A 9,986-nucleotide genomic window follows, 5' to 3' on the forward strand; every position below is an offset into this window, starting at 1 on the left:
GGGTGTTGAAATCCCCCACTATTATTGTGTGAAGTGTAATGTGTGTTTTGAGCTTTAGTAAAGTTTCTTTTATGTACGTAGGTACCCTTGCATTTGGAGCATAGATGTTCAGAATTGAGAGTTTACCTTAGTAGATTTTCCCTTTGATGAGTATGAAGTGTCCTTCCTTATCTTTTTTGATTAATTTTGGATGAAAGTCGATTTTATTTGATATTAGAATGGCTACTCCAGGGGACACGGCTCTAACCTATGCCCTGTTATACATCCCTGTACTTAGCACAGGACACCAACTCCAAACTTTGAGAAAGATATGTGACAAAAAGGGGGAAACAAATGTTTATTTGGTAAACTGCAGTCTCAGTTCTCACGACAGGCCCCAATGGTCGATATAAAGACTTTGACTTCATGAGTATACCAAGTCGTAGAAAAACTGAAGTGTCCAAATTAGGCATGGTAATACATACAGGTAATCCCAGCACTCAAGAAGCTGAGGCAGGTAGGTCCTGAGTTTGAGGTTAGCCAGTGCACACAATGGAGCTCTGTTTTGAGATGGCGGAGGTATGTGCTTTGAGCCTACTACATATAGCCCAGGCTAGCTTTGATGTGTAGCTAAAACTGCTACATTCTTTGCCCTGTCCTCCCAAGTGCTAGGATCTGTATTGTTCTGACAGGAAAGGTTTCCCCTACAGAAGTATAACAGCTCTGCTCCGAGAGGGGACGCTCTAGTGAAAGTGTTACACCTCTACTAGAGCGGTATCTTGGCAATCCAGAGCCAAGGAATACCACAAAGTCACACCATACTCAAAACCTCACACAAGAGGTTTATTAGAAGGGCAAAATCCAGGAGAGTGGCTACCTCTGCTCTGATGAGAAGCAGCAAGAAACCAAGCAGAAGGCAGGCCTTATATAGGTTTTATCTTATATAGGATTTATGGAGGGATGGGGGTAGAGCTTTCCAAGCTGTGCTTGGGTGAGCTCAGGGATTGGTGGGGTTTCCTGTTCAGGGATTGGTGGGGTTTCCTGTTCAGGGATTGGTGGAGTTTCATGCTCAGGATTTTCTTCACTCTTCTTTCCTACACTCACTACCAGGCCTGGTAGACACAAAACCTCAATTAAAACAAAGTGCTTTAACAAAATTTAAGCTGGAGGTAGAACAATGGCTCTAAGGCTAAAAGCCCTGGCTGCTCTTCCAGAGAAACAGATTTGCTTTCCACATGGCAGCGCACAGCCATCTGTAATGCCAGTTCCAGGAGACCTGATGCCCTATTCTGGCCTCCAGGCACCACATCCAAATGGTGCGCAGACATACATGCAGGCAAACAGATAAAAACTAAAAAAAAAAAAAAAAGATTCAGGGACTGGAAAGGTGGGTCAGAGGTTATAAGCATGTTCTGCTCTTGCAAAGTTTGGTTCCCAACACCCACACCTGGCACCCCAAAAGCTCATGTAGTCCAACTCTAGGGAGTCAGACACACTTGGGTGTGCATGCCCACGCAGTGGATACAGAATCAAGAATAAAATATCTTTTTAAATAGTTTAAGGGGCTCAGCAATTGAGAGCACTGGTGCCCGCTATTGCAGAGGACCCAGGTTTGCTCTCCAAAGCCCACACTCAACTGTCCTTAGTCTAGTTCCAGAGATTCAGATGATCTCTTTGGGCCTCTGCAAGCATTGCATGCACACTGTACACTTACCTACAAACAGAGCACTTACACATACAATAAAAGTAATAAATCAAAAATTCAAACAGGAAAAAAATTTAAGAATCTAAAATGTGAATCAATCTAATCTGTGGTAAATATAAGAATGGCCAACACTACTGAAACTGAAAAACTAAATGGGGGCGCCTCTCTTCTGTCATCACCAGTGCTGGGAGATGCACTGAGGAACAAAGGAACCAAGATTCTCAGCTTGTCTCTTCAAGGGGCAAAGCTTCCCTTACAGTGAGCTCATCAGTGTAAGAGTGAATCTTGCCTGGCCACCTCCTCTATGAAGAGAAATACTCTCTGACTTTTGTTGAGCCTAAATGCAGGATGTAAGGAGGAAGAGGGTGGCTGGCATGGGTGTCACTTCCCAGTGCAATTCTAATCAGTTTCAACATATAAGTGACAGTCACTTGTGCTACAGGCTCAAGGCAGATCTTTATCATCTCCACTTAACCAGTTAGTTTGGGTGAGATCCAAATCTGTCTGGCAATAAGGCTGGAAAACCCAAAGTTTCAGAGGAAGGACAAAGGTAATGGGCCAACCAGGGTGGTGCTCAAACTTTGCAACCTGGTCTCCAGTGAGAATGTTCTGGCTCTGTGTGTCCTCCTTAAAACATCCAAAATGTCAGCTTCCTCTGGTGGGGCCACAGATCTATAGTAGGTCATGAGCCTAGAATCTCAAAGGCCTGGGACTTTGCCTGTCTCTGTCTCTCTCTGTCTCTCTGTCTCTCTGTCTCTCTGTCTCTCTCTCTCTCTCTCTCTCTCTCTCTCTCTCTCTCTCTCTCTCAAAGGATCTAAAGGGAAAGGATAGAAGGCTTGGTACTTAAGAGCCCTTTCTACCCTTGCAGAAAATTTAGTACACAGCATTCACATGGTGGCTCACACTCATCCATGACTCCAGTTACAGAGAATTCAGCACACTCCATGAGCACCAGACACACAGGCAGTGCACATACATACAAGAAAAATACATAAAAAAGAATTAAAAAAATAAATAAAAGGAAAGGAAAGCCTGTTTTGGTGCCAGGTCTGATATAGCATGGCCTACTGCCCTGGCATGAGCCCAGAGGCTCCAGGACAGTCTGGGCAACACAGTGAAAGCCTGTCTCAAAGTAATGGGTAAGAGGGAAGGATTGCACTGTTACATCAAAGTTAGACCCTCAACACTTATCTCCGACAAGATGCAGTAGTTCCTTGGGTTCCATGCAGAACACCTCCAAAGTCTTCTAGGCATTAAGCCCAGACCTAGATTATGTGAACCGGGGTAGACTCCAAGCTGACTTCATTGTAAGCACTGTTCCCCAAGTTGGTCACTGTTGATTACATGACTTGGACGTACAGGAAGAACCTTACAGAACAGTAGACTGGTAATTCTAAAATCTATAATATAGAGCAGTCTCCCACATAGCTCAGTTTCTTAGTTACGGTGTGATTGCTGTGAACAGACACCATGACAAAGGCAACTCTTATAAGAACATTTAATTGGGGCTGGCTTACAGGTTCTGAGATTCAGTCCATTATCATCAAGGCAGGAATATGGCAGCATCCAGGCAGGAGGAGCTGAGAGTTCTACATCTTCATCTGAAGGCTGATAGCAGAATACTAGCTTCCAGGCAGCTAGGATCAGGGTCTTATAGCTCACATCCAGTGACACATCTACTCCAACAAGGCCACACCTTCTAATAGTGCCACTCCCTGGGCTGAGCACATGCAAACCGTAACAGGGTAAATAAATAGTAATACAATAGGCTTATTACCTCTTTATCAAGTTGAGAGTCCAACAGTGATAGAAATGCTCTGTAATCTGCACAGTTCAAAGCACTAAGCCCTACCTAACATAGCTACTATGCACCAGAAATGCGTCTGGCATGAATGAATTTTAAACCCATAATTAAATAAACAACTTTAAGACATTGAAGAAAGAAGTTAAAGAAGACATCAGAACATGGAAGGATCTCTCATGATCATGGATCATCAAGGTTAATATTGTAAACATCAGCCATCCTACCAAAAAAGAAAAACAAAATCTACAGATTCAATAAAATCCCCATCAAAATTCCAACACAACCTAATAGAAATTGAAAGAAATAATCTTTAGCTTCACATAAAAACACAAAAACACAGGATAGTCGAAACAATCCTGAAAAATAAACGAACAACCAGAGGTATCATGGTCCCTGAAATAAGTTGTATTGCAAAGCTATAGTAACAGCATGGTACTGGCATAAAAACAGACATGATCAAACTGAAGATCCAAACTTAAGTCTGAAAACTACCCATGATGGTTTGAATAGATATGGCACCCATAGATTCATGTGTTTGAATGCTTGGCCATAGGGAATGACACTATTAGGAGATGTGGCCTTATTGGAAGAATTGTGTCACAGTGGGAGTTAGGTTTTGAGGTCTGAGATGCTCAAGATGCACCCAGTGTGAAACATATCAAGTTCCTCCAGCATCATGTCTGCCTGCACCTTGCCATGCTTCCCACCATGGTGATAAACTTTTAAAACTATAAGTCAGCCTCAACTAAATGTTTTTCTCTTATAAGAGTTATCATGCTCATGGTATCTCTTCACAGAAATAAACTAAGACAATATCTGATCATTTATATAAATATGTATGTATATATATGCCAAAAATACATACAAGAAAAAAAGTCACAATCTTTAGCAAATGGTGTTGGTCCAAATGGATGGCTGGATGTAGAAAGATGCAACAAGATCCTTATTTATCACCCTGGACATACTCAGCTCCAAGTGGATCAAGACCTCAACTAAAACCACATACAATGAACCAAATAGAAGAGAAATAAACAGTCTTAAACTAATTGGCATAGAAAGAGACTTTCTGAACAGGACTTGGATAGCACAGACACTAAAAAGACAATAAATAGGGCCAGGCAGTATGTCAAACACCTTTAATCCTAACACTCACGAGGCAGAGGAAAACAGATCTCTGTGAATTCAAGACTAACCTGGTCTACAATAGTGAGTCCCAGGACATCCAGGGTTGTATAGAAAGACACTGTCTTAGAAAAAAATCAACAATTAATAAAAGGAACCTCATGAAACCAAAAAGTTTCTGTATGGCAAATAACACCATCATTTGGGCAAAGTGGCAGGCTAGAAAATGGGAAAAGAATTTTACCAACTACATATCCAATAGAAGACTAAGAACTAATATTTAAAGAATGACGACAACAGAAACAACAAACCCTGGACATCAAAAAATGAATATCCAATTCTAAAATGGGATACCAAATTAAACAGAGTTCTTAAACTATAAAACACAAATGACTAAGAAACATTTAAAGAAATGTTCAATATCCTTAATCATCTGGGAAATGCAAATAAAAATTACTTTGGGATTTCATCTTACATCAGCCAGAATGGCCAAGATTAAGGAAACGAGTGACAAGTTATGCTTGTGAGGGTATGGAATAAGGGAAACACCCATTCCTGGTGGGAGTACAAACTTATAAGCCACTATGAGTAATCATGGTAACCAGATGGTGGTTCCTTGGAAAGCTAGGAACAGATCTACATTAATATCCAGCTGATCCACTCTTGGGCATATACCCAAAGGGCTCTAGCCTACTACTACAGAGGCGCTTGCTCATCCGTCTTCATTCCAGCTCTGCACAGAGTATCCAGAAATTAGAAACAGAGTAGATGTCCACTTACAGATGACGAGATAATGAAACTATGGTACATTAACACCATGAAATATTATTCAGCTTAACAAAAACATCAAATAATGAAATTTACAAGTTAATGGAGCTAGAAAAAAATCATCCAATAGTTAACTCCTCTGGCTCCCAGTGCTTCACGTGCATTTCCTCTGCATCTAGGAGTTCTGAATTCACAAATGAAAGACATACATACACCAGCTAATTTTCATATGCCTTGACTATCTCAATGGCTGGGCACTTTTAAACCTCCCCAGCCCTAGCACACACTCTCCAGTAATCCTGAGTTAACATCTTTTAAAATCTATATTTCATCTCTGCTATCCCAGACCCTAGGGCCACTTTCCCAGAATCTTATATGTTGGTGGACCTTTAAGTCTGTTCTCCTTGCTCCCCATCATGGTGATTCTACAGTTCTTCTCCCTTGGACCCCTTGCTGGCTCAATCTAAAAGTCCCACCTCTTTCTCCCTGTCCAGCCATTGGCTGTACAGCAATTCTTTATTTCTAATCAAAGCCAGCTGGGAATAGGGACCCACAGCGTCTGGAAGTGTGGCTTTGAGGAGTCGAATTAAGATAAAGCATTAGAACTAATTCCCAACAGAAGATCCTAAAAGATCACTATCATATCACTCTCTTATAAGTGGATGTTAGTTCTTAAGCCTTGATAGACCTGCTACAATCTGGATAGCCTCTTAGATTAGGTATAGAGTAAAGGACTAGTGGGGGGTGGACCTTCTAAGGAAGGAGGAATAGAATGTATGGTTATGGAGAGACATGTTGAGGGGGAACAGTACAGAAGCAAGAGGAGGGCAGAGAAAAGAGTAAGGGAGGGAAAGCTGGAGGACAACTAGCACTGGGGGCATTTAAGGGGCTATATGGAAACTTATGTTTCTAAGAAGCTTAGAAGTTTCTCAGAAAGTATACACACACACACAGACATTCACACACACACACACACACATACATACACACACACAGACATACACACACACAGACATACACACACACACACACACACACACACACACACACACACGGAAGAAATCTAAATGGAGTCCCCAGATAATGGAGGAGACAGTTTTCCAACTGTAGTTGTCTATATCTTTCACCACCAAGTGAAACATCCCTCCCTAGGGATAGTTTACATCTAGGTGAGTTGTTAGCCAAAAAGATCCCACGAAAAACCACAAAGAACTCAGGCTATTGCCAAGACTATTGACTGCTCTTGACAAACTGGTGGTAAGGCTTTATTGTTGAAGACATCACCTGTATAACTCATTGAACATGGAGAAGTTGAGCTGGTGCCTACCTAGATCTTTCCTCCCTACTGAATAGTATTCATGGTGTTGGAAGGTACTCTTCACTTTAATAGAGGAGAAAAGTAACCACCAACCCAGCTACAAACCCTGCAATCTACAATGTGACCTGACCACATGATATGCTGGTACAGTGGTGACACAAAAGTTGTGGTACTTAGCAACCACCATCTGATTGGATTTGAGGCCCACACCATGAGATTGAACCCATGACTGAGGCTTCTCAGGTGGCCAAGAACCTGAGACTAGAAAGACTATAGGCCTAGAGAGAAACTAAATACTATTATTCTGCTAAAGGAGCGTAGCAATCAAATGATTCTTAGTAATATTCTGCTATACTTCCGGATCACTACCTTTCTTGCATCAGCAGAAAAACTTCTTCCTACAGTTAGATAGGAGCATGGAGACTCACATCTGGACAATGTGCAGGGAGTTTTAGAATTTGAAACATTTAGTCCTAAATGGCATGTCTTCATCAAAATCCTCCTCTCGGGGCTCAGGAATGAGAGCACAAGAAGAAGCAGAAAGATTGAGAGATTCAAAGAGGATGGATGGCATTAAGTAAACAGTGTCTTCTCTATACCTCAAGACTGATGTATATATGATCCCACAGATATAGACTGTGGCAGCAGTATATACGGCTAGTACAGACTCAAGCCAGATGGGGTCTGAGAAAGGGGAAGTGGATATGAGCTCCCATCTCAAGCCAAGAAGCTATCTCCCATGGACAACCATTTGCCAAGGAAAAATTAGTTTTCTCCAGTGAGAGTCTCACTGGGGATATTAATCATACTCGTTGGTAGACCACGCATCCCACGGTAGACAGCTAACACAAAATGAACTTAATGGTACCTTTGTAGACTTTTTGTTTCATATGACTTTGTTTGGGCATGCTTTTCATCTTACTGGTCTTTTGTTTGTATACTACAGTTTCCAATTTTGTTCATAGGCTTTGTGTGTGTGTTTGTTTCTTGTGCATTGTCTTTTATTTGCTTGCATGTTTGAGAGAGAGAGAGAGAGAGAGAGAGAGAGAGAGAGAGAGAGAGAGAGACAGAGAGAGAGAGAGAACAGTACTAGGAAGAAGAGGTGGACACTAAAGTCCCACTCCTGACCAAGAAAGCTACTTGCAATTGATGTCATCTGGAAAGGGGAAATAATTTTTTCAAAGAAATATCACAGGGTATTGATATACCCCCTCTGCAGGGCAGGCCTTATGCTCACTCAGTACTTGGTCACAAAAAAAAAAAAAAAAATGGACTCCATGGTTTTTTTTTGCATTTATATATACATTAATTTACATTAATTATATAAAATATTATATAAAAGTTATGTATATTCATAGTCTCTTTTTCTCCATTAATTAATTAATTTACATCTGATCAATGCCTCTTTTCAAGTCTCCTCCATTCCTTTCTCCTCTGAAAAAGTGGGCTCCCCCTCAGTATCCCTCCAACCTAGAGCATTAAGTCTCGGCAGGGTTAGACACATCCTCTCCCACTGAGTCCAGACAAGGCAGCCCAGTTAGGGAACAGATTCCACAGACAGGCAACAAGGCTACTTGGCATCATTAGAACCCAGTTCTCCCACCACCACAAGCCCTGGATACCCCCAACACACAAGAAAAGCAATATTCTAATCTAAAATCACAACTCATGATGATGGAGGACTTTAAGAACATAAATAATTCAGTGTGTCCTGCTTTTGTTGAGGTCCATGACCCACATGAACTTGAGTTTTGTGCAGGGTGATAAATATGAATCTATCTGCATTCTTCAACATGCAGCCATCCATTTAGACCAGCACCACTTGTTGAAGATGCTTTCTTTTTTCCATTGTGTGGTTTTGATTTCTGTAAGCTTCTTGTACATTTATTGAAGATATTTTCTGGCCCCTTGAACTGAGAGTCTTCACCCTCTTCTATTGCTATTATTTTTAATTTGGTCCTTTCATAGTGTCCCAAATTTGTTGGATGTTGTACATTAGAAACTTTTTAGATTTGGCATTTTCTTATCAATTTCTTCTATTATATCTTCTGTGCTTGAGATTCCTTCTTCCATTTCTTGCATTCTGTTGGTGATGCTTCTCTCTGTAGTTCCTGCCCTCTTTCCTAGGTTTTCCATCTCCAGGGTTGCCTCTGTTCATGTTTTCCTTATTTCTTCTATTTCCATTTTTAGGTCTTTAATACTGTTATTCATTTCCTTTACATATTTGATTATAATATTTTCCTGTATTTCTTTAAGGGATTTACTTATTTCCTCTTTAAAGACCTCTATCATCTTTGTAAGATAATATTTAAGGTCATAGTCTTGGTCTTAATGTGTGTTAGGATATCCATGGCTTGTGGTAGAAGGAGAGCTGAGTTCCAATGGTACCATATTACACTGGCTTTTGTTGATTGTTTTCTTGTACTTGCCTTTCGCCATCTGGTTGTCTCTGGTGTTGGCTGGCCTGGTAGTCTCTGAGAGTAGCAAGCTTCAGGGACTGATTTTCTAGGGTGGCAGCGGGCCTCCTAGAAGGCAGACAGAGCTGTGGCCTGCGGTGTGAAGTGCAAATCTGAGACTGCGGGTAGAGATGTGGACTGGAAGCAAGATGGAGCTCCAAAAGGTAGACGCCATAATTTTCATGTGGGCTTTTTGTTTCATTTGAGGTTTTGTTTTTTTTGTTTTTTTTTTTTTGGTACTTTGTATCTTACTATTTTTTGTTTGTTTTTGTTTTCTGTTTTTGTTTTTTGATAGAGAAAGGACATGAAGCTGGATGGAAAGGTAGGTGGAGAGGATCTAGGAGGAATTGGGGAAGGGAAATATGATCAAAATATATTGTATAATAAAAGTAATCGAGTCCAGGTTTTATTTTAGAGGAGTGAATCACACATAGAAGCCCTGTCTCCAGGAGACAAAGGCTTCCATAAAGAAGATTGTGAATGTGAATTTCATCTGGATCATGTAACACGGTTCCAGCTCAGCAACCTAGAGAGAGCTTACCTCAAAACAAAACAAACGGAGGCCACAGAGGTGACTCACTGGCTGAGAAAAGCACAATTTCAGGGATTCTGCAGCTCTCTTCTGGTCTCCGAGGGAACCTGGCATGCACATGTGCATATACATGCATGCAGGCCAAATTCTCATGTGCATACAATAAAACAAACTGAAAAACTATTAAAAATTAGAAAGAAACAAAAATATATATTTAAAAGGAATTTAAAAAAAAATCCACATTCTTCAGTGGTTCAGCAGATTTGAACATCTTTTTCCTGTTTCTGGTTTCCCCTTCTTTC

This window comes from Grammomys surdaster, unplaced genomic scaffold (assembly GCF_004785775.1).
Source record: "Grammomys surdaster isolate TR1022 unplaced genomic scaffold, NIH_TR_1.0 261, whole genome shotgun sequence".
Classification (NCBI taxonomy): domain Eukaryota; kingdom Metazoa; phylum Chordata; class Mammalia; order Rodentia; family Muridae; genus Grammomys; species Grammomys surdaster.